Source organism: Lissotriton vulgaris, chromosome 11, assembly GCF_964263255.1.
Source record: "Lissotriton vulgaris chromosome 11, aLisVul1.2, whole genome shotgun sequence".
In the NCBI taxonomy this organism is placed as follows: domain Eukaryota; kingdom Metazoa; phylum Chordata; class Amphibia; order Caudata; family Salamandridae; genus Lissotriton; species Lissotriton vulgaris.
In genome coordinates, this window is record NC_141699.1 from 1,002,650,713 (window position 1) to 1,002,677,325 (window position 26,613).

A 26,613-nucleotide genomic window follows, 5' to 3' on the forward strand; every position below is an offset into this window, starting at 1 on the left:
GTCGCTTTACGTGCGAATCCTTGCTCCATCAATATGAGCTAACAGCTCTGCATTCACCATATAACGGAGACGGATGGGCCCAAGGCCAGTAGAGAGGTGCGGCACACTCAAAATCGCCACTTTTTGGGTGTTGAGTTGAGTTGTTCAACATTTAGGCTATATATCCATCTGTGCAACTAGAGGTCAGACTACCCTGGTAGGAGTTGCCTCCACTGCAGACATCCTGCCACTGCCATCTCTGCCATCCTGTTAAACACGTCCAGTGCATTAAAGATGCAGGTACCGTCAGGGTCTCAGTACCTAAATTACTTTAATTTGAGAGGTAGATTGCATGCCCTTCTAATCAGAGTTACACTCCTTTTAATTGGGATAGTACAGCACTTCTCAGGAGCTTACAAGTAATCTGGGGTAGTGAGCACCACCACAACGGTAATTCAGTTTCAAGAACTAGCCATGGTGCAGTACTGGCCCCACCCAAAATGGCGACTGTTTCACCTCACCATATACAGAGGAAGCCATGTTTGGTAGGCTTAACCTCTTAGCAGCTATGGAACGTCCAGCTCCAGTGCTGAATGTTCCATTGCGCAGGTGAGGTTCGAACGTCCAACGGCCGACGGCAGCACTCCTGAGGTAGTGGTGCCGTCGGCCGTTGGAATAGGCGCAGCACCTAAGAGGTTAACCCTGTGAAAGACTGCCTTGGAAGGTGTGCTGGGTTTTCAAAGACAGGTGATCCTTATGTCCCCAGAACACTGAGAAATACCCACCGGCACTTTAGGAGACAAGTGGGCACTAACGTGGTAACTCCAAGTTGGGGGCACGTTGTCAGTGCACACATTGGTGGTTGAATGAATACTTCCACAATCTCACACAGGTTTTGGTGGAATTTCCAGAAGACGCTTTTCCCAAAATGTGACTCCTTCCATGGTGGAGACCGGCATTTGTTAGAGTAAATGTTACCACCAAGGCGCACAACTCTGAATGCTTCTGAATTTCCACTGCCAGGGTGGAAGTGGAAATACTCCAGCAAAAGTTTAAATCGGCTATTAGTTTTACAACATCATCTGAGGTGGACCAGGTGATGTCAAGAGGCAGGTGTTATAGTATTGAGTGAAATCCTACTGACAGGAAAACTTTCTGAATGGATTTTGGCGCGTCCGCCTTTGCTCTGCATTTCAACATTGGGACACGAAGTGCCAGAAAGTCAGATTTCCCGTCAGTCGCACGGCTCCAGTTCACATAATATTTATCACGTTATCTGCTGACTGTGTGTATTTTGCATTGTTGTTTTTGCACAATGCCATTGTGTGCTGCAAACATTTTGTAACTCGCTTCCTCGGGCGTTTATTTTTAGAATATCGGGAAAGGGAGAACTAACTCTCTCCCCACCCCCTAAAAGTGCTTGGTCAGGCCGCGGATGCTGGTCGATAACAAACTCTCAGCCCGCGAGGAGAACTCAGTGTTGGAACTCCCGCCCTCCCTGGCTCTCTCTGGGGTCTTCCAAGGGTCTCAACTGGATCGAAAAGGTATGCTGGAATTTTTATTCGCGATGAATTTCCCATGTTGGGAGGAATCATATTTATACGGGGATTTTTATGAATGTGCCTTACTTTCTTTGCCATGCAGCGGGAATCTGTGCCTGTTCTTCAGTCACGCTGCTTTATTTGATTACAAAAAAATAAAAATAACTTTGCTTAAAAAAGCTGACAAAAAAAACTGAAGGTGCTGGAGCCCGCATTTCTTTCTTAGAATCAGCCGCCGCTCCTCGACTACAAGTCCGAGGATTAAAAATAAGCCTTTGAGCCACAACGTGAAGCCCTGCGTTTGCGCATAACGCTACTCTGCACTTTTTTGTGTGTAACTGCGCTTTCTAGAGCGCATATATTTAATTCGGAATTTCTGTGAGTTCGCGCATGCGCTGCGGACTGCACACCTAAGCGTTTGTTTTTTGTCCCTTTTTTCCAAACTATGCAGTCTGTAAAGCAAACATTAACTTGGAGAAATTCTCAGTTAAATAGATACAGGGTACTTTAAAATGAGCAAGTGCATTAAAGGTCGCTCCTCCCTTTGATTGAAAGTAGTTTTGTGAATGATTTTTTTTTAGCACTTCTATCAGAAGTGCTAATCTCCCTTTCTGAAAAAGCTGAGGGCCGCATTAATTCGGACCCTTGCACTGTCAGAACGTCATTTTTTGTGACGTACCGTGGTGCAGGAGCCTGCTATATATTTAGGAGGCAGCACCAAGCCACTTTTTTTGGGCTTAATACAGCCTCGTAAATGTTGTCCCCTTTAACCCCTTCGGTGCTCATGTCGGCTCCCAGCCATCATGAGTCACGGTGTGCGTGTGCTGATGACGGCTGGTAGCGTCATGACCACGCCCGCGATAGGAATGTTCAGCACCGGCGCGGAATTCCAGCCGCAGCCAAGGTGTTAATGCAGTTTTCTGTGTTAAAGGGGGGTGCAATGGGTGTTACTGGGGGAATTCCCAGCAACATCCATGGCCTATCTACACTGCCCCAGATTTACGAGAAATCGTAAATCTGAGGCAGTGCCAAAAACATACGCCTCCCCAGGGGAGGCGTAAAGGAGGCACAACGAGGAGAAATATCTTTATTTCTCCTCGTTTTTCCTTTTTAGGTCTCGGGCCTAGCGTACACTGCACATGCAGTGCCGCGCAGCGCGAGCCTATTGTGGGGGATTTGAAAGCGGACCTTGTTCTATGTTTGCTGCAGAAATAAGGAAAACGCCTATTCTGATTGTTTTGTTGCAGGAAGGTTTCCCTTCCTGCTCAAAAACAATCATCCCCTCAACGCAGATACCCTTGCACCATGGTGCAAAGGTGCCAGTGTTGGCGCACGGCAGCCCATGCGTCAGATCTCATAGATACGGCGCATTCCTGCCCTTTTCTTTTACCGTAGGGCCGTGCAGCAGGGAGGCCTGTGGCGATTTCTTACGGTAAAGCCTCATCAATGAGGCCCTTAATAACCAACCTATTCGGGTTGTTTCTGAACTACCGTGGCAATGACATATGATTTTGACTTACTTGTAAATGTAATGCAGTCGCTCTCTTCCTTGTAAGCCGACTCTCCATTTTGCAAACGGTGCATGCGTTATGTGCACAATTGTTAGAATTGGGGGCCTCTGGTTGGCGCAAGTATGCACTTGTGACAAGCAGGGACCCTCTCCTCTAAGTCAGGGCGAAGGATGACCCCTTAGAATTACCCTTGCTCACCCTCTAGGTGCGTGGCGGAGCAGCCAAGGCTATTCTTCAGGCGTTCTTCAGTTAAGCATTTGTAATCACACACACAGTAAAATGTACCAATCCCCCCACAAATGGACAACAGGCTGTGAATATATCAAAATATGATTCTTTATGTAAAAATATATATATGTATCTCAGCAGACTTATCACAAGACCAAATAACGTTTTTGTAGCATCACAGATTGTAAATAGGCAACCTTTCTTTTTAGTTGCAGTTTAAATGGAGAGTTCTTAGTTAATTCACTTCTGTTATGGATCTCTTAAGTTCCTTGGTTCTCTTTAGTGTTCTCACAGTTTCTTTTGTTCTCACAGGCCAGGGGGGCCTTTGCATAACTGCTCTCAGCCTCTGAGCACTTGTTGGGGGTACTTCTGGCTTCTGCTTTCAGTGTGAGGGGCAGGCACATCAGACGCTCCACAGGAGGTGGAGCCAGCATTGTGTGGACAGGGGCAGCCATGAGTACCTTGATGACAGTGCTTCACCCTTCCTGGGCCAGGGGCAGGCTGAGTCATCAGTCGCTCCCCAGGGGGCGGAGCCAGCATTGTGGTGGCAGAGCACAGCCTGATTAAGAGTCAAGGGGCACTCCTACCTCCCACTAAGGTGTAATCCTTGCATTCACCACCTTATATCCCCCAGCCCTGTCACTCACACATCCCAGACAGTCAGATACACATACTAGCAGAGGCGGGCTGAAATGGTTAGGCAAGCAAATGCTAACTTTCTAAAAGTAGCATTTGCAAACACAGGATATTAAAATAAACTTTACTAAAAGAAGTATTTTATTATTCTGAGTTCAGGCATACTAAACATTATTTTCTACCATGTTCCCTGAGCCTGCTGGGATTATAGAGTGTAATAATTCCAGCAGCCCATCTGGCCTAAAGGGAGCAGGTAGCCTTACCATAGTGAAAAACGAATTTGGCTGTAATTCACTATTAGGACATGCCACACACATCAGGGCTTGTCCTACCTTACACTTACAATGCACCCTGCCCTAGGGCCTACCATAGGGGTGACTAATATGAAGTTAAGGGAAGGTTTAGGGGCTGGCAAGTGTGTGCACTTGCCCAGCCAGCATGACAGTACCAGACTGCACGCAGGTTCTGCAATGGCAGACCCTAGACACATCTTAAAGGGCTGCTTCTGTGGGTGGCGCAACCAGCGCTGCAGGCCCACTAGCAGTATTGGCATTTACAAGCCCTGGCACTCCTGGTGCACTTTACTGGGGACTGACAGTAAATCCAATGAACCAATCAGGACATCAATCACAGTTATACTTTATACAGGGAGAGCATATGCACTTTAGCACTGGTCAGCAGTGGTAAAGTGCCCAGAGTCATTAAACCAACAAAAACAGGTCAGAGAGAGTACTGGAGGAAGGCAAAAAGTTTAGGGATGACCCTGCCAAGAGGGTCAGGTCCAACAACAATAGACAAAGAATGACTGCTCCCAAGGCAGAGTGATGGATCTAGTGGGTACCAGGTACTACTTTAGGATGAAGGTCCTCACCCACCTGTTAGGAGGCATGCTTTATCCTCGGGACCATCCTAGCACCACCCTGAAAGGCCTAGCTACAGGTTCCTACCCACTGTGTTGGCGGTGTACATTTAGGGGAATTATGTATTTTTTTCATGAATAAAGTATGACTGTATGTCCACCAACAGAGTGACTTTGGGTGTAAATGGAAAATGCAGTGGTAAATGTGCCTGTATTCAAACTATCTTCTGGGTAGACGTGTTAGGTTTTATTGTGCCCTCCAGAGACATGATAGAAAGTAACGAAGGAGGTCGACATGTTTCTGCCAAAGGTAACCCTACTAAGAGGTGTCGATTGCATTCATTAAGACCGGTCGCTCTCTCAGCTTGCAAAAATGAGAGATGTTAAAAACAAACTGCATCTAAATGAAAGAAACAACACATGTTCTGAGAGCATTAATTCAATAAATATTATCTTGTTAAAATAACAAAATTAGAACTGTCTCACAAATGCACATACCAACTGTTGGTACAGGCAAAATATGGATCTCTTGTCCATAACAATATCATCACAAGTAGTAGTATGAATGAAGAAGTATGGAGCGTCCTCGCTGTAGATGGTAAAGATGTCCGGGCAGATTTACAAGCCCCATGCGTCCTATTTACGCCGCTGTGTCACTTCTGTGACGCAGCGGCGGCGTAAACCATGCGCCACGTTGGGCCTTATTTACAACGTGATGCATCTACGGAAATGCGACACGTTGTAAAGCCCTGCACCATATGAAACCTGCGTTAGGTTTCATGTGGGAGTTCTGGCGCAGGGTGGGCGTTCCGTCGCAGGAACACCTCGTAAAAGTGCTGCAGTGAAATCTACAATATTTCACTGAGTCACTTTAACATCCATGCTGCGTCAATACCCTACGCCTGTTTGAAGCAGGCGTAAGGAGTGACGAAGCATGTTAGACATAGGGCGCCCCTGAGCATTGCTGGAGCCGTGTCGCTCTTGTGCCACGACTCCAGCAATGCAGCTCCCTTACGGGACTGGATGAGGCACGCATCGCCCTATCCTTGCACCACGATGCGCCGCATTGTAAATGCAACACATCTGTGGTGGCGCAGGGAAGGAATTGCATGTTGCATCTGTTCTGGCGCATCCCTGCTGATTTGCAGAGATGCGCCAGAGCTTGTAAATCTGACCCGTCATCTCAAGTTTACTCATTATGAGGTTGGCAAGACTGATTGACCAGAAAGACATACAATACCCCAAAGGCTATTTTGCATAATACGATGGTAAAGGGGCACCAGTAGTGTGGAGATAAGCTACCTGTCACATCCACAAATGCATGGACTTACCACAATCTGTCCGATTCCAGCCTCCGGCGGCACCATGCAATGAGGAAGACGCCTTGGTCCATACAGGATGCGTATTTACATCCGCGCTCATGCTGTCACACACCTATGTTGTAGTCTGAGAAATGTGGTCCCATCGGCGCTCAGACAGGGGCTGGGAGCCTGTGCATGTTCTCTGTGCAATACAGCCGGGTGAAGTACATGCTAAGTTCACATGAGTGATGTAGTTACAAACTGTTGTTGCTTTATATGGCTATTTTAATGAACAATGTTGTTCCCACCAAGAGATATGCACACCTGCAGTGGCTTTTTGCCATAGTTGGTAAAGTTAATAGGCTTCTTAGAACAAAACCATTGGGCTCACATGGTGTATGGTGGCTCACTTGTCTACGCGGGGGCCCAGATAATTTCTATGGGTATTACTGCAATGTTCAATTACAGAAAGTAACACTGTATCACCACAGTGGTGAAATACCACCCTGAGCAGTTTGAAAACTTTATATAATGAGGTTTATCTGTGAAAGAGAAATTAGGCAATCTTCTCATTCAGGCCCAATACATTCATATTCAGTCTCTGACTCCATCGTTGTTCATGCAGAAGTAAATGGTCGGACTGATTGTTTGTGTTGGTATTGATTCTGGGTTTATCAGTCACTGCCCACTATAAATCATTTTCCATGTTTTGGCAAATGTAAAGTGAATGGTTAGTTTAGCTGTACTTCGTTGGCACCGTATGTTCTTTCTGTGCTCGCTAAATGCGGATTTTCACTTTTCTGGTTGTCATACCGATGTACATTAATTAGCAAGGGCAGATTACCATATAAATTAGCCCCTCACTGTTACAATCATATGACCCCCCCCCCCTCCAAGGCCCAGATTCAATAATTTTTTATGCAACGTAGTGCAGCAAGCTAATTTGCTGTGCTGCGTTGCACAAGAAGGGAACCTCAGCTTAGAGCTATCTCTATTACGATTGGCCTGCTTCTGTTGTCTTTACAATCACAGGCACTCTAAAATGCGGCCTTTCTTGATGTACAGCCAGCGCCGGCTCCTCTGCTAAGGTTGGGGAGCGTCGCCCCACAGGAAAAATAAAATAATAATCCACAATTTGTAAAGCGCGACAATCACCCGTAAGGGTCTCTAGGCGCTGGGGGCCGTCAGGAAGATTAAGCAAGCTATTGCCCAGAGTCACATGGTGCTGGGCTAACCTGCTGCCGGAGCCGGGGATCGAACCGTGATCCCCAGATTCCAGCGTCAGTCGCCCTGGCCGCGGCGCCACACATCTCCCTAATAGGTCTCCCTAACGCTATGCTTTTATTTTTCCGTATTGGCTCTTTTGGTGCGGTGCGGGCTATCTGCCAATAGAGTAGGGGGAGGTGTGGTGGGCAACATTCTAAGTGCGCATGGCGGTTTGGCTGGCCGTCTTAGCATGTCATTCACCCGGCTGTATTGCACAGCCAATCGAAGAACATGCACAGCCTCCCACGCCCTCAGACCAATCACAATGCTGTTGACAGCAGCGTTGTGATTGGTTAGGAGAGTCTGGGATCCTGTGTGCTTCCTGTTTCCTGTGTCGGACGGAGGAGAGGTGGTGGGTGGCAGGTAGGTGGATTTTTCGTTTTTTAATTATATATATATTTTTTTACCCTCCCTCCCTGCTGCACCTCCACTGCCCTGTAGTAACCCCTCAGAGGTCAGAGAGCTCTGTCTAGTTTAGGATTTGAATTGGAAGCAAATCCTTCCAGGACACTTCCTATGCTTAGATAAGCATAGAATGATCCCACGCACTGGATTCACACTGTGCACTTCAGTGCACTTCAGCACTCTCGCAATGCACGTTTTTTTTACAAATGAAAACATTTCACCTTGTTAATGTTTTTCAGAAATGAAAACATTTCTCCTTGTTAGTGCCCGCTTGAAAGATGCATTCGTTTTTGACACAGCCCAGTCTGGATTTCTTAGTATATTGTGCTGTGCATCAAAATCTATGGGTTTCATTTCCACCCAGTGGAAATTCTGCAAGCATACTTTTTTTGCATTTGAGTACTACAGAAAGTCTACGACTTTTATAGAGTTTCTGCAGTCCATTTGGAATCCTTTCAGAAAAGGCGGAAATTTGCTCTAAGAGTAGGCGTAAAATTACCAGAGCATATTTCCGGCTTCTCAATTGACCGCTATGATGGATAGGTCGGTGAAACATGGGTATGAGTGTATTCACTTATCACCACTTCTGAGGATCCTTGTTGCTGATGATAAAAAAATTGCTGTTTCTTGATGACTTTCAGGGGCATATTTACAAGCCCCTTGTGCTGCAGCTGCATCACTTTTTTTGCTGTACCGGTGGCACAGTGTAGTGCTCCATATTTACAAGGCCATGTAAAGCCATCCTGCATGGCTTTTCATCGGGAAACATCCTTTACGACGCAACTTTTACAACGCAGTGCCTTTACAACGCGGTATGTACAACGAAAACCATTACAACGCATTGCGCTGGGGGGCGCTCTAGGATAAGGAATACGTTTAATTTACTATCCAACACCTTCCCTAGTGTCCACGGGGACTGGAGTTGGTATAGTAAATTAAACTATTCACTATCCAGCACCCCAAAGCACTATGCGTTGTAAAGGTTTTCGTTGTAAATACCGCGTTGTAAAGGCATGCGTGGTAAAAGTATGCGTTGTAACGTCATACATCCCTTTTCATCACCTTATAAATATGCTCCCTTTTCATGCAACTCTTAGCGTGAAAGGGGAGTGTCGTGGGTGTTGCTTTGGGTGTTCGCATGCAACACCCATGGATTCTGCCGCATTACCAGATGCATAAAAACAATCTCCCTTAAAACCCAGACACCTTTGCACCATGGCGCAAGGACGCCCTTGTTGGTGCATGGCAGCCAATTGTGCGCCAGCGCAGTGGAAAGCTCAGGGATATATCATATTGTTGCAAATATGACACATCCCTGTGCTTTAAAAGTGACGCAGCACAGCGCAGCCAAATGGCTTGCTGTGCCACGCTGTGTTACTTTCTTGTAAATAAGGCCCTCACTGTTTTGAATTTCTTAAGGAATCTTATTATGAATTACACTTATACATTTAAAAATTTAGGAGCAGAAATGCCAGTCAAATAAAAATGCTTTTAGCCTTATCCAGTGTTCAGTTTGACAAAATGCATGAACAATTCTGAAAAGGGGGAAAATTCAACTTTGAATGAAAAGCCGCTCAAATGCACGTCACTGTAGATTTTATAACATCAATGGTATTTTACTCTATATGTATTTAAACATATATTCAGACTAGCACATGGAAGACATGGAAACATGGAAATTGAGACATGGAAATTGAGACATGGAAATTGGAAAACATACGATCATGAAATGGTTCTCATCAGAAATACGTTGTGCAGCCCACATGGAAACAGTAAAACGCCATTGATTGTTTAGGTGCAGGAAGGTGTCCCTTCCTACACATAAACTATCTTTAAATGGCATTTTGTAACTTCTGTGTTTGTTGCTTAATGCAGCACACATAGGAGTTGCAAAACATAACTTTTTTAAAATGATTATTTATGTGCAGGAAGGAACACCTTCCTGCACATAAACAATCAAAGGCGTTTTACTGTTTCCATAGGGGCTGCACAACGTAGCCCTCCCGGACACATCAAAAACTAGGAGAAATCTAACATTTCTCTATGTTTTGTCAGGGTAAGACCAGGTTTTCCCTGGTCTTAATGTTGGTGCTGCCCCATATTTATGCCACCCTTTTAAATATGGGGCAGTGTCAAAATCAAGTGGTGTTGCGGTGGAACCCACACCTCAACACCCATTGTCTTCCTCCCTCCGCTAAGTATAGCGTGAAAGGGTGCCTTATTTACAAGGCAACTTTTAGCCACATTAAGTGGCTTAACGCTGCCTTGTAAATAAGGCAAAGCCCCTATCGCCACCAGAACGTCCTAAAAAGTGACATTGTTGTGGCGATAGGGGCATGTAGATATGCCCCATAGAATCATGTAGACCAGCTGTGTCTTGTTGAATTGGTGGAAGAGCATGCGACTGGGATCTATGACAAAATATAGAAAGACAAAATATCGACCTACAAAAATATTGGAGCAATAATATCGGTGTCAACAATATCGACATCCTATCTACAAAAAGGTAAGTACAAAAATGTCGGAAAAAAAATATCGATGTCAAAAATATAGTTTTTTTTAAATATCGTTTTTTAATAAAAAAATATGTAAAGTTAATTAAAAAAACTTAAAAACTATAATAAACATAGTACAAAATATAACATATTATTTAAAATTAATAAGTAATATACATAATGTAATAAAAAATAATTAAACATATAAATATAATATATAATATATACACTTAATAATCAGTTGCAATATTTATTGTAATAACTTATAAATAATTAAAAATATTATATATTACAAATTCATCTATACACATAAAATAATAACATAAATAAAAATTAAATAATCATGCAAAAAAAATTAAAATAAATACATTTATTTTTATTATTTTTTCAATTAATTATATACTACATTAACTAAAACAATACAAAAACATTAAGTAACAGAGGGAATAAAATACTATTCCAACTTCCAAAAAAAAACAGTATGGAAAATGTTGGATAGCGGAGGGGTAAAAATTACTATTCTCACTCCAGAGAGTGCAGCAGTAGGGAAAGTGTTGGATAGCGTAGGGGTATAAATTACTATTCTCACTCCAGAGAGTGCAACAGTAGGGAAAGTGTTAGATAGCGTAGGGGTTAAAATTACTATTCCAACTCCAGTTAGTGCAACAGTAGGGAAAGTGTTGGATAGCGAAGGGGTAAAAATTACTATTCCAACTCCAGTTAGCACACCAGTAGGCAAAGTGTTGGGTAGCGTAGGGGTAAAAATTACTATTCCAACTCCAGAGAGTGCAACAGTAGGGAAAGTGTTGGATAGCGTAGGGGTTAAAATGACTATTCCAACTCCAGAGAGTGCAACAGTAGGGAAAGTGTTTGATAGCGTAGGGGTAAAAATTACTATTCCAACTCCAGAGAGTGCAACAGTAGGGAAAATGTTGGATAGCGTAGAGGTAAAAATTACTATTCCAACTCCAGTTAGTGCAACAGTAGGGAAAGTGTTGGATAGTGTAGGGGTAAAAATTACTATTCCTACTCCAGTTAGTGCAACAGTAGGGAAAGTTTTGGATAGCGTAGGGTTAAAAATTACTATTCCAACTCCAGAGAGTGCAACAGTAGGGAAAGTGTTGGATAGCGTAGGGGTACAAATTACTATTCCAACCCCAGAAAGTGCAACAGTAGGGAAAGTGTTGGATAGCGTAGGGGTAAAAATTACTATTCCAACTCCAGAGAGTGCAACAGTAGGGAAAGTGTTGGATAGCGTAGGGGTAAAAATTACTATTCCCACTCCATTGAGTGCAACAGTAGGGAAAGTGTTGGATAGCGTAGGGGTAAAAATTACTATTCCAACTCCAGAGACTGCAACAGTAGGGAAAGTGTTGGATAGCGTAGGGGTAAAAATTACTATTCCCACTCCAGAGAGTGCAACAGTAGGGAACGTTTAGGATAGCGTAGGGGTAAAAATTACTATTCCCACTCCAGAGAGTGCAACAGTAGGGAAAGTGTTGGATAGCGTAGGGGTAAAAATTACTATTCCCACTCCAGAGAGTGCAACAGTAGGGAAAGTGTTGGATAGCGTAGGGGTAAAAATTACTATTCCAACTCCATAGAGTGCAACAGTAGGGAACGTATTGGATAGCGTAGAAGGAAAAAATAACATACTTATAAATAAATTAATATTTTAAAATAATACAAAAATTAATTATTAAATAAATATAAACTATTTACAAATACGAATGCATAATTATTAAAAACACGATTAGCAATAAATAATTAAGTAAAAATGAATTAATAATAAATACTAATTAATAATAATAAATTACAAATTAATAATTAATTAACAATAATATAATTTACTAAACAATGAATTAAAATAAATTATTACTTAATTACATTTAAATTACTTCCCACCCCATTCCCCTATAAACCCATAACCCACTACAGGACATAATTATCAATTAATCCATTAATTAAAATAATTACCAATTAATAAAAATTAATTACCAATTAATTAAAAATTAATTTATAATTCCTAATAATTAATAATTAATTTACTATAATTAAATTACTTCTCACCCTATTCCCCTATAAACCCAGAACCCACTACAGAACATAATTATCAATTAATCAATTAATTCAAATTAATGACCAATTAATTCAACTTAATTACCAATTAATTCAAATTAATTTATAATTCCTAATAATTAATAATTAATTTATTATAATTAAATTACTTCCCACCCTATTCCCCTATAAACCCAACATAATTATCAATTAATCAATTAATTACATTAATTACCAATTAAATAAAATTAATTACCAATTAATTAAAATTAATTTATAATTCCTAGTAATTAATAATTAATTTACTATAATTAAATTACTTCCCACCCTATTCCCCTATAAACCCAGAACCCTCTACGGTACTAAAATACAAAATGTACTTAAATTACATAAATAAAAACGAAGTACATAATAAATACATAATAATATACATAACAATCATACAAAAATCGATATTAGTAACATCTATATTACTAACATCGATATTAAACATATCGATATAACTTACCTTCTATATTATGTCCCTTCGATATTTAAACATCCACATTATTGTATGTCGATATTTAAAACTCGATATTTTGTCTGCCTACCTTTGTAGTCAGTGTAGTTCCCTGAGATTTGGTGTGGTGTGTGTTCTGTGTGGGAGGCTGAGAATGAGTCTCGCTGCCGAGTTTACTGGATGGTTTGTAGTCTTCTGGTGAATTGCTTGGTGATCACAGCATAGCGGGTGTTCCCATAGTCCAACTTGCAGGTGGCTATGGCATGAGTCACAGTTTTTCTAGTGTTGCTTGGGAGCAATTTGAAGACCTTCCTCAGCATCTTCAGAGTGTGGAAGCAGGCTGCAGTGACGGTGTTCACTTGTGCAGCTATGTCCATTTTGTTGTCAATTATTCCGAGGTAGCTGGCGTTGGTTTTGGGTGTGGGTCCAAGTTCGCCCAGCCACAAGTTGGGATCCCATAGTGAGGCGTTCTTGCCAATGATCATTACTTCTGTCTTGTCGATGTTGAGCTTGAGACAGTTGGCTTTCATCCAGTTAGGAACTTCAGCCATGCAGGTGGTAACTTGTTTCTCATTTTGAGAGTCTTGTATGAGAGGAAGAATACGAGTTGCATGTCATCTACATAGGAGGCAAGTACCTTGTCTTTGGATTGGTTAGAAGCTTGGGACAACCAACCATGACAGCTGCTGCTTTTGCCTTGCGTCACACCCTCCTGGAGTACTAGAGCGGGTCAGGGTCCACACAGAAGAGGACTACCCAATCCCATCTGGTGAGGAAATTCATCCCTAAATCAAAAACAAAAGCCTATGTCCTTTCCGGTACACACACTCCTTGGTCTTTTTATTGAGCTGTTGAGAGGGCTTATCTGGCTTATTAGTTGCCTACCCACCCAATGGCTTTTTTAGATGACTTTAAACATCTTCTTGATTTAACAAATTAATTGAAAAATGACCCTGGTTGAAACATTCAAGTGGTAAACTCTGATTGTTCTAGACTTGCATTTACTGGTTTTTAGATTTTTTTATGATGAGCAAAAATGCTCCCCGCAGCTCTAGGAGCTATGAAACATGTTCTGAAACGTTGCAGACAATTGTGAAAGCATTTCTTGAATCCATAGAGACAGTTGAGGAGATACATCCATGCCTGAGGACTGCAATCTCTGTGTGATGCTGACATGCCTCAGAGTGAGTGGGCATTGTGCTGCCTGTCAAGAACCACCATGGGCTGTCCAAGCTGTTGTCACTAGAGACCGGTACCTCATTTTTTTAATGAATTGGGAGGCATTTGACGATTACACGAAGCCTGAAGAATCAACAAGTCCTCTATCCTGAGAAGTGGGGATTAGCCACTTTGTGTGCTTCTTGACGCTATGAAGAAGCTGCCAGAGCCAGGAACAGGGTAGGTGTATTAATATGAATAGCTGCTGTTAATTCTACCTTGGTAGTACTAGAAGAGGTTGGCTGGCTGGTAGGAGGACTGACAAATTACATGGCTGGGCACTGCCACTGAGAGGCTAGTAAAGCTGAGCCAAAGTTCATTAATTTGCGTTCTGGCAATTGTATAGCACACAACCTGTCAGTGGTATGGCATTATAGCACTTGAATGTCAGGCTTTGGTAGTTTTAATAATATTGTCAAGTTATCTGGGAGATACACCACACATTGAAGCACACCACCCTGCCCCCTCCATTTAAATCCGACTCAGCCTCTTAACCCCTTCACTGCGGCGGCTATTCCGCCGCAGTGCTAAGGGGCGGGGCGGAAATGCGGCGGGCGCATGTTGGTGACGGAACCGCTCCGTCACCAGCGTCAGTTGCGCTGTGCTTATGACGGAGCGGTTCCGTCATGGCCCCGCATGCTCAATAGAACGCCCAGCGCAGGCGCGGAATCCGCGCCGCGCAGGCGCGTCGGGCGGGCCATGATGGAACCGCTCCGTCATCAGCACAGCGCCACCGCGGCTGATGACGGAGCGGTTCCGTCATCAGCAGGGGAGGGGTTAAGCTGCCTTTTTCCATCCCTGTCCTTTGAAGGTCTTTCAAATGACATGGGCATATTTATGAGCCCCTTTGCATCGCTCTTGCACCACACAACGTGGTGAAAGAGTGACGCAAATATACAATGAGATTTATGAAACCAGGCAAGGCCACCTTGCATGTTCCTACGTGGCTTTAGAAACCTTGAGTAATGTTACGCAGCCCAAATCGCTGTGTTACATTACTCTGTGTGAGGGAGGTGTTTCTGTGAGTGTTGTGTGGGTTCACACGCAACATCCATTGATTTTAACCCATTCCCAGATTTACAAGAATAGGAAAGCCTGTGAATGCACCAAAAAGAGAAATATCTTTATTTCTACTAGATGTGAACTCTTTCTAAGTTTTCTATATTCTGCAGTACACATAGAGGAAAACGCCTCTCAGGATTGTTTTTGTGTAGGAGGGTGCTCCCTCCTGCACAAAAACAGTCCAACCCACAATGGTGCAAGCGCGCCTGCATTGGCGCTACGCTATAAAAATGGCACCAGTGCAAGCGAAAAGGACAGGAATGCACCACATTGGATAAATATTGCACATTCCTGCCCTTTGCATGTGACACAGGGCAGCACAGCAAGGTGACTTGCGCTGTGCCACACAAGGCATAAATATGCCCTCCTGATCACTTGCTGTGCAGCTAGGTTTCTGCTCTAGGGGTCAGATAAGCACAGCTTTGTGCACCACCAAAAACCCTCTGTGCAGCATGAACTGCTGACTCAGGCTGTTCCTTTAGGATGATGTTACCTTCACATGTGCCCTTATTGCCACGAATTTCTATTCAAAGGTTCCCATATAAGAGACATCCCTTTGCCTCATGTGAAAATAATCTGTACATGTTATGACATATGCAATCCCCAGAGATGTACTTGTTTTTCAATTGATATTTTATGCATAATCTACACTATATAACACGTGATATACTTCATATGGACCATGGATATGATCATACAACAGCAGGAAATTTGCCTTTATGAAGCATGCATTTGTCACAATATGAGACATCAATTTTCCTTCATGCAAGACATTCATTTGCCACTCCATGAACAATGATGGCACCTTTAGGAGTCATATGACTCTCCTTGTACGAGGTAAAATAGCGGTAGCATTTCTAAAAAAGTGCATACACACCAGCGGTTTTACATGACGCGTTTGTAGTTGCGTTGTATGAGTCATGAATTGAGCACCATACAAGCCTTCATGTTTTTATGTGAGCTCTACATCCCATTTGGAGTTTGCTCTACACCAGGGCACGGAATTACCACACTGTCACACGCCCCAGTGCAGCAAAAAAAGTTGCCACACTGCGTTGCATGGGAGGGTGAAAGCAGGAAAGCGCAATATTTACAGAGACATAGCACTACCCTGCTCTCTCCCTAGCACCGGTGCACAATCAGGTCACTTAGGCCCACATCCACCTCTTTGCACTATAGTGCAAAGGTGTTCTTTGAGTCTAGCATAGGTTTAGTACTGAAAGGATACCCTTACAACACAAAATACTGTGCTTAGACTAACTTTAAAAATGTTCACATGTTGGATCTGTTCTGTAGACTGCAACACACATGCAAAGTGGAAAACGTTAGGAGAAATAAAAGTATTTCCCCTTTTTCATACCTGCTTCAAAGTTGCGTTAATTTTTGATGCAAAATTTTGTCCACCTCTTTTAGTAGATAGGGTTCAGCAGAGGCTGGTCCTTATGGGCCGAGGCCCCCCCCCCCCACCTTTTTCCAGGCAAGAAGAATGTCTGTCATGCTGAACAAAGGTCAGCCTGACAGACACTCTACTAGCTCAGGTTAGGCAAACATGAGCTAGACATGCGGTAAATGCGCAGGCTCCCGGATGGATAAGCTGAACTTTGCCAGGCTGAGGATTTAACAGCCCTATGGGCGTGACCTCACCCTGGCAAAAGTGCCATGATGCCCTTCCCTTTGTGACGAGGGAGAGCGTCACCGATTGCATTGGACCAGGGTGCTTCAGTTTTAAGATCTAAAGTGCCCACGACCGAGTGTCAAATGCAAAAACAGTTGATGGACAGAAAGCAGAACAATGTCATCCATTCAACCCAGTACAGAGATCTGGGCCTAAATCCATCGTTTGTTTGCTCAACATGCCATTCCAGTTTGAAACCAGCCATATGCAAATCAGTCTTGACCCTGTGCCTCCAGGGAACAATCCAGCCCGAACTGCCAAGCCAGGTCCTCCCTTGACTGGAAACAAGCATCCTAGGACCGGTTTCGGGGTTTCACCCCTCTTTAGCCAGGATAGCTTGATTCCAGTGGCATGGGGAGCACGGGACCCACGTCTGGGCATACCCGTCCCTCTCGGAGTGACAAATGCAAAAACAGATGATGGGCAGAAAGCAGAACAATGTCATACATTCACCTCAGTACAGAGATCTGGGCCTAAATCCATCGTTTTTTTGCTCACCATGCCATTCCAGTTCGACCTAGTGTCCTTCAGTGACACCTCGTCACAGAGTGTGGTGGGTTCAGCAGTCACTGACCCAATCCGACACTGTGACAAGGTTGGGACTGCTGTCTTCCCTCATTGGAAGACCTCACCTCATTGGCTGACAGCCAATGAGGGAAGGCAGCAGTCCCAACCCTCCTGGGATCTCCGAGCCTTCTCTCGCGGAGAACTGCAGTTAAGGTATGTTTTTTATGTTTTGTATGTGCATGTATGTATGAATGTGTGTGCGTTTGTAAATGCATGGGTGTATGTGTGTGTGTGGCCCCATACACCCCTCCCATGTAACATTACTGGCCTTCACTTATAGGATTTTGCACCAAAACCAGGGTGGCTACCACCCATTGAATGCCCCCGTGACACAGGGCAATGCAAAATAACGCAATGCTCCGTTGGGCTACTTACATGCTTTGTGTGGTGTACATGGTGCAGGTCTTGAATGTCCTTTTCATACTTCTTACAGCTTCCAAATTAGCAGTTTTCAGGCCTCCAATATGCTCCTTGATTGTTGAAGCTATCTTGGTGGTCGAACTTTCGGGTACCTGGCAGGTGGTGAGAGACGAGAGCACCCTGGAGATTTTTAGACCTACCTTCAATCTGCACCAATGGGCTTTAGCCTGCCTGAGGGAGTGTTGGGCCTCTCTGGCCTGCTGTGGCTTGTCTGCTTGGACACTATCTTCAGCCTGCAGGCTGGAGACTGCCTTTCTCTACCCCACACTGGGGCCTTCACTGATCAGAGGACTTACTTTTCATTATACGACTCTGACCCAGAGCAAGAAAGAAAGGGAGCGAGAAGGAGGAAAAGAAATGTAGAAAAACAGTGACAAAAAATGGTGAAAAAGAACCTGCAATAGCGAGATAAGGAAACAAGGAGTGTCGGTGGTGGAGTAAAAAGCCATGGGGGTGAAACTGAGCCTAGTCAGTTTTGGTCTGGGCCTAGGGCAGCGGCCACCGCCAGGTTCCAATGAAAAACCTTGTGCTGTTAACGCACCACCTGCAACAATTGTAACACAAGACAGCCATGTTCTACACACTGATGTATAAAGTGCAAAAAGAATTGTTGGCACCTGCACATGTGAATGTGTAAGTTCAGCCAAACTCGCCTCTTGGCTAAGTGGAAATTGTGGACTCCCGCCCAAAAAAACAATAAACATGGGAAAACATCTGTGCAGATAAAACTGATACACAACTGAAACATCACTGGGGCAGGGCCAAAGATAAGAAAGCTATTTTGAAAAGTACAGACTTTAAGAAGACGACTTATGCCCAGTTACATTTATGAAAGGACAAAGATACCACCACTGACTTCAATTTTTAAGATGCTGATGACTTCTAAAATGAATGAAAGATGGACAACTGTTGAACTTCACAGCAGAAACTTAAGACCACCCAAACCGACAAAAACCACAAATGGAATCTACAGAGAAATCTGTTTACTTGACATTGACAGGAAACAGAAACACAACAAGAACAGTGAAATTGAAAATAATGTGCTTTGTGTTGGCTTTGATACTGTGTTTGATGGTGTGTTTGCATCAGTGTCATCTTAATGATTGTTGGTGCTCCAGAAAGGACTTTTTTTGGGGCCGCCTATTCGGAATAACTTTTTCTTTTATTACTCATTTCTGCTAGTTCAAGCCTGCCAGATGACACACAATATTGAAATGTGTGTTACATTTTCAAAAATTAGATAAAAAAGAACATAACAAATATATGTTTGCTGGGGCAGAAAAAATCCTTTATATGACACTGAGTAGAGAGAGACAGAGTATGAAGTAAAGGTAGTCAGACAAAAGGAGGAGTTTGAGATAGGGAATTACGGGGCATATTACCAAGCAATAGCGATAATTATCGCTATTGCTTGGTTAGCGGGAAAAAATATCGCCGAGCACCGAGGATTTTTACCGCTGAGATACCTTGATATTATCAAGGTTTATCTCAAAAGCGGTAAAAATCCTGCGAAATGCATGAATATCGCTGAAAAATCTGCGCTATTCATGCATTATCGTGACAATGCTCTTAGCCATGTTATCCACCTCCCATTGGATAACATGGCTAAGAACTGCTTTTAGCAGGCGTTAGCTTTTGGAGATATTCGCGCTTAGCGCGAATATTTCCAAAAGTTGTTAATAGGAGTTAGAGATGTTAGCGACTGTTTTCAGTCGCTAACATCTTGGCACGCCCACTTTGCATGTCATTAGCGATAATTATCGCTGACATGCAAAGTGGGCCCCTAAATGCCCGCTATCGCCTACAAGCTGTCGCTAACTGGTGTTAGCGACAGCTTGGTAATAGGGCGATAAAATTATCGCCGCATTAGCGGGAAAAAGTCCCGCTAATGCGGCGATTATGCCCAAACGTTCCCAAGGAGCTTCTTGTTAGATGGGGGTCCTTGTAAATTGCCCACTTTGCCCATGCCTTAAAATGTAACCAGAGCTACTGTCAGCTCTAAGTTGGTGGGCCCTACTTCCACCCCATTGCCATTCTTCTGCCCCGCAGGCCATTTAAAAATCAAGGTACAAAAAACACAGAGATTTTACTTAGAGGAAGTTGGTGGCATACTGGTAGTGGTGCGGGTGCCCATATGTTAATGTTAATGTTAATGTTAACTGTCATTTATTGAGCGCTCGTACGCCCGGAGGCTTCATGGCGCTGTAGGAAGGAACAGGGCGCGTCAGTCGATTAGTAGAAAGAAGCAGCTCAGTGATGTGCCTGAGAAAAAAGCCAGGTCTTCAGAAGATGTCTGAAACTAAGGAGATTGTCACTTAGTTTTAGATGAGGGGGAAGAGAGTTCCAGAAGGCAGCTGCAAGGTGGTCAAAGCAGCTGCCTCCGAGACGTTTCCTTTTGTACGGAGGAACAATCAAGAGGGATTTATGGGTGGACCGGAGGTTACGGGGAGGGCTGTATCTTTGGAAAAGGTCTCTAATGAATTGGGGGCCAATATTATGTAGAGATTTGAATAAATGCAGCCCACTTTGAAGGCCACGCGTTGCTCCACCGGCAACCAGTGTAACTGTTTCAGGCCAAGTCTAACTGATTGCCTTCTAGGGATGTTCAGAAGAAGTCTGGCTGCTTGGTTCTGAACCAGCTGGAGGCGTTTAAGCTCTCCCTTTTGGAGCCCAAGATAGAGACTGTTAGAGAAGTCCAATCTGGACAGGACCAAGGAGATAACGATCTGAGTGAGGGCGGCAGAAGAAAAGAAACAGGCAATTTTTTTGATTTTTTTCAACTGGAAAAAACTGGAGAATACGACAGCTCCCACCTGTTTTTTCAAGGAAAGGTCTTCACTGATGTAGATTCCCAGGCTCTTGACCGAGGGTGACTTAGATGGGGGGGCACCCATATTACAGTGGCAGCTGCCACAAAATGAAAGCAGGAAAAGAGGGTGAGATTTAGGGAAAAATAATAATTTTAAAAAACGTACCTATTGTTGCTGCTGCCCCGACGGCTGCCTCAGTGCTTCTCTCCCAGCAGCCACTGGGAAAGCAGAGGCTCCCCAGCCAATTCAGACGCTATGCTTTGAGAGCAGAGCCAGGAGTGGTCAGAGCAGCCTGGTCTGCCGTTCAGATACTGCCTGGGAGCCTGTGGCTTTTCTCCAACCCGGCTATGCAACACAGCTAGGTTGGAGAAATGGAAGTGCGCATGTCTGTTTTGCCGGCCTAAGACAGCCAACCAAACTGACGTGCCACTTCTGAGTGCCCACCATACTCCCTGTCATGGCCCGGCCCCGCCACGCCCTACTCGCATGTCAGAGCCAGTCACGTAAAAATAAAATGGTATTGTTTCATTATCATTTTATTTTTCTGTGACGGACTCTGACGAGTTGGGAAACACTACTCCGCCATTGCAGAGGAGCCTCCCCTCCCATCTTATTACCCCATGCCTCCCTTGACCTCTGGCTACTGATTGGTGACTCATTGGAGGTGTTTTGATGGAAGCAGCTACAGCCTCCATCCAACCAAGGTTAAAGTTGGGACTTCAAAGACTTATTTGGCATCCAAACCAAAGACATTGGAATGTCAGGCTGACAGCAAAGTTAACGATGGGTCTTCTCTTTTGAGAAAGGCTGGGAAAATGTTTCCAAAGCCAAAAATGTACAGCACCAAAGGGAGTCTTCTGTATTCGAGGTGGTATGACATGCAAACAGAGCAGTTATTTACAGACCTACATCCTAGCATTCTAGAGTAAGCAATGTAAACATTGTATGTGGCCAGCACTCACTGACTATTCAAACTGGCTCCTCAGCTGGGAAAACAGCCTTTACGATGAGGTTTTTACAGCGTTGTGCCTTTACCACGGATGTTTCACCATGCATGTTTTTATTGCATGTATGTTTTTACAATGCATGCCTTTACCACACATTTAAGGTAAGTTGGTGGTTTTGGGGGGTCTCCCCCCACAAAGACATTGTTTATATACAAATGGTAATGGCAAACGTTATAAAAGCATAAGCGTTGTGAAAGAATGCGGGGTTAAATATGCGTGGTTCAGGCATGCAATGTATTTCCCTGCGTTGTTCCATCATACAACCCTCAGATGTCCATTAGCTTTTATCAATGGAAAGGTGAGCTCAGCATGATGTATTCTTTTGCCTCAGACTGCTAGCCAAATCCCAAAACTGCAAATGGATAAAGACCAATGTATTTAACATCAAATCCTTAGCTTATCCCCGCTGATCCTGGGGCAATGAACAAAGCAAGGTGATTTGGTTGGCGTTCCCACTTAGTTGAAGAAGATTTACCATTGGCGTCTAGCGCGCATGTGAGCATCATGGCTGTTGCTACTCGCGGGCATGCAGATGATCCTACAGACGACTTATGCAGCCGTGAAGCATGTGATAACTCAATAGCACGTTTAGGAATGTTTGGTGACAACATTTAAATCACACAAAAGACTATAATGGAAACTCTTTTCTTTGAGTCATTGTTAGCCACAAAGCCAACATCATGCGCAGAGACGTTTTAAGGTATAGAGAAAGTAGGCAATTGCCCACATCCCTCATCTTCCAAGGAGCCCACCGAGAAAAGGAACTTTGCATCTATGGGGCATATGTACGAGGGAATGGCGGAGTGTGGCGTTAAGCACAAAATGCTAACACCACACTCCGCCATTCCGAAAACGCAGGGATGAGCCATATTTACAAAGATACAGCACATCCCTGCGTTTCCCCTAGCGCTGGCAATAAATTAAGCTGCCTAGTGCAAGGGTGCCTACATTGAGGTAATGATTGTGTACGTTGAGGGAATGATTGTGTGCAGGAAGGTGTCCCTTCCTGCACATAAACTATCACAAATGCTGCTTTGAAACCACTATGTGTGATGCATTTTGCAGCACGCATAGAAGTTGCAAATCTTTATGATTTTAGTGATTGTTTATGTGCTGGAAGGGACACCTTCCTGCACATAAACAATAATTCATATTGTTTTTCTATTACTATGTGTACTGCACAATGCAGCACACTTAGAAACAGCAAACAGGAGAAGTAAAGCTTTTCTCCTTGTTTCGCCATGTTAAGTCCAGGTTTTCCCTGATCTTAATTTTGGCGCTGCCTTCTATTTATGCCACCCTTGTAAATTGGTATTACTAAAAGACAAGGGAACGCTCTAGGTAAGCAAGGACCTGGGGTATCAATTAAGCGAAAAACAACGGTCCTTGACAAGGAGAAATAACAATTTCAATAATTATAGGCCACAATATGCACTATAATGAACAAGAAGCCCAGCTGGGCTTCAAAATGTATTTGATAACTAAATAAGGCCAATCAAACAGAACAACAATAAAGCAGTGGGACACAGTCCTGTATCCACAGTACTAGACATACAATACACAGTACATTCAACCAGGGATTTTCAGGCATTTAGAACGAACAGGAGCAAAAAGGTAATTTTACAATCTATTTGCTTCACATATGTGGAAAACACATGATTTTTAGGCACATAATAGTGAACTAGTGTTTAGACCACATATTATGTCGACGGCGTTTCGATCCAGTTAAAAATAGTGGATCATCATCAGGACATTCATTGCTTGCCTGAATTTAAAAGCCTGTATTGACAGGAGGGAAAGGAAACATATAACATACAATTAGCCAGCTGTATTACTCATAGAACAGTTTCAACGCGTTAACATACCATGCTCAGAGGTGCTATGGGTCATTCATGTGAAAAAGTGTCAGGCAACCAGTGCCAGGCAGCCACAGTGCTTTTACTAATTGGTGATCAAAACATGCCCGATGATAATTCTCAAACGTGTCGCAACCAAGAAACAATTCTTAACGGTGCCTATAACATGCCAAGATGGTAAAAAAGGTGTAGATGGTGACAGGCAACTAGTGCTAGGCGAGCGAGGCTTACGTGCATGGGTATACAGCGTGCAAGAGGCATTCCGTGAATTAGGTGGGCTACTCGTCCGGAATTGTGCCGACAAGAATGGAAGACCAGGTCTGGCCTGGTTACCTAGGAACAGTGGCTTGGGCAAATTCCAGAATCAGAATCAAGGGTGGTCGGGCTTCCAATTGCGGAGCCTGGGAGGGTTGGGGTTGATGATTCTAGGTCGGCTGGCAGTAGGATTAGGCGTATTGTGCCTACGAGGAATGAGACCATGATTAGCCTGGGCTTGCTTATGTGCCTGGCATTGAGTTGGAGGAACATTAGATGAGAGGGCTTACCTCGCAATATACCACTCAGCAATTTGCCTGGAAGGGTGGAATCACAGCGCGTGTAGTTGGCTGGAGGGCTGGTAGTGGAATAAGGCGTGTGGTGCCTGCGGGGAGCCTGGAGGGAGTGAGACCGAGATTAGACAGGACTGCCAACCGTGGAGTGGATCTATAGTGTCTGCTCGGTAGGAGGGCTTACCTCACGGTTAGTTTCCCGGGAAGCGCAATGGCTAAAAGAGCAATGCTGATAGCGCGCAGCCGGCGAGCCAATTTCCTGGTAGTTGAGAGAGGTCAGGGATGCAGACCCCGATAAGGTACCTAGAGCCGGGGGTAAGTATAAAAGTACCATGCATGCACTGTGGTACGATGATAGGGCAATGTATACTGCCTAACCAGAAGCGGCAGCTTACCTATGGAATCGCCGATTTAAACCTGGCCACAGAGCGCGGTGGCCTGTAATAAGGCTCCTATGGAAGAATAAGGGTACTGTGTAAGACCCACATAGAGCCAAAGTAGCGATGTAACCTAGGGGTACAAGGGGATAACGCTTACCTGAAGTTCGCGGTGGAACTTCCGAGGACATCTCGGTGCACAGTCGCGCTGTGGTAAATAAATTTACCGGACTATTTTTCCATACATTAAATATCAATAAGGATAGCTCAATCAAATGAGAGGCAGAGTCCGTGGTATCTGAGTCATATGGGCTTTAATTATGATCCTCGAGGAACAGGACATCATGTTCCATCACCACTAAGGTTCAGGAAGGGATATTCAACGTTTTATTAACATCACACATTATATATAGTAAAACAGTATAATTGAAATGAATACAGTAGGCGTAACAAGTGAAAAGTAAAAGATAAGAACACATGTGCGTAACAGGAGGCGTGTAAGAAGGCGTACACATGGGCGTGCACTTGACATGTCAGAGAAACGTCACAAGAAGTGTCATAAGTGGGTGGATACATAGTGAATTCCTGCAGGGTCAGCAGAAACATTTGGCCTAGATGCGCGCGCAACTGAGTATGACGTGTAACTGGGGAGAACTGGGGGCTTTGACTTTAGCGCTAGAAGAGGAGACTGGTGTCTGGGATGTCAGAACGACCTGTACCTATGGCATATCTGGTATCTCATGTTTGGACGATGTAGTATCTGGAGTAAAAGGTCTCTCGGACAGAGGCCATTCTATACTGGGTGCTAGTACATGCATACGTGTCTTGGTGCAATGCGCGGGGGCCATGGGCCTACCATGGTAACAGGTTCTGTAAATCACTTGCAAGGAGGACAGGAAGGCCGGGCCCTTTGCTCTGCAGCCGGGAATATGTTTACCTATTTCACTAGGCTGGAATGTGTTTTCGAGGAGGCCGAGCTGATAACTGTAGGCAAAACACTGTCTTTGGCAGGAAGGCCAGGCTGAGCCGGGCACCGCTTCACTGGGCAGGAAGTAAGGCAGAGGTCAGGGATGCATACCTAAACTACAGCTTTCAGAGACAGAAAAGACTTGGAGCCTCGATTAAAGGGCCTAGCTCGACTGAGCCAGGAAACATGGAGAAAACGTGTGCAGGATTCAGAAGTGTACCATGTAAAGACGTTGGCACCATAGGCCTAGAAGCCCAATTAACGTAATTTTCTTGGAGAATTATATAACTGACATGTTAACGTTGGACGCAAATGCATATGCGTCTTTCTAGCATGCACGGGAAGGAAGTTACATGACATACAAGGAACAAGGGTGTATGGATAGGGTGCGAGTGGGGGACACACTAGCTACCTGAAAATTTCTATTACCTCATTCCCTCCTTGGCCCCTACTTCACCCTTTAGGATATATCTATGTTCATGAGACCATCTATCTGTTCATATAGCATCATTTGTTCATCTTTCTTCATTCGGGAACGGGAACATGTACTTGGACGGGGAATACAAGCTGTGGCGCACAAGCCGCAAATCGCTGGCCCACATTGCAGACAGAGACAACAACTGAATACTATGAGCAGTATAATTCCTAGGAATGACAATACTTTCCATCCCCAGGCGGATATCACACTCCAGAGCCAACCGGACCAAGTCCAGGTGCCTGGGTTCTGATGTATCTGATGAGCTATCTCATGAAGCCGTGTTATGGCCTTATACACAGATGACGCGTTATTAGGAATAAACACGCAACAACTGGATCCAATGACTCTACAAGCTCCGCCCCTATCGGCCAGGATGACGTCAAGGACAAGGCGATTTTGAAGAACAACAAGTCTCATAGCAGACTGCTCCTCGGTCAGGTTACCTAAAGCAGAAGTGGTCTCATTCACTACCGCTTCCAAAGTTCGTGTTAACCTACGTATTAATTTACTATTTTGAATGGGGCCTATGAAGAAAAAGAATCCTCTATTGAAATCTGTATATTGCTCCAACGTTGTTTCAGTCTGATCGACAATCAGGGTCTTGATCTCCCTTCTATGTCTTACATGCACAAGATGTGGATTTCGATGATAATCAGGTGGGGCTAGGAAAACAGGTGGCAATAGGAACACAATATAACACGTCCCATCCCAATCTAATGGCAGACGTACATAGGCTGTCTGACCACATATAAAATATGAATGGCGGGAGGCTTTGAAAGTAGACTTTCCTTTATCACTGAATTCGACCACAGTATTACAATCACTGTGTCCTAGATGTACTGAACCATTC

General features: G+C 44.1%; 1 protein-coding gene across 1 annotated transcript in view; it reads left to right on the top strand.

Annotated features, from left to right (window-relative positions):
* The first annotated feature begins 1,407 nt into the window (after positions 1-1,407).
* CPN2 (carboxypeptidase N subunit 2) overlaps positions 1,408-26,613 on the top strand; it is a 41,777-nt gene continuing 16,571 nt past the window's right edge. The window contains exon 1 of the mRNA XM_086944291.1: positions 1,408-1,523. The gene's annotated coding sequence lies outside the window, so the exon portion shown is untranslated. The remainder of the gene's footprint in view (positions 1,524-26,613) is intronic.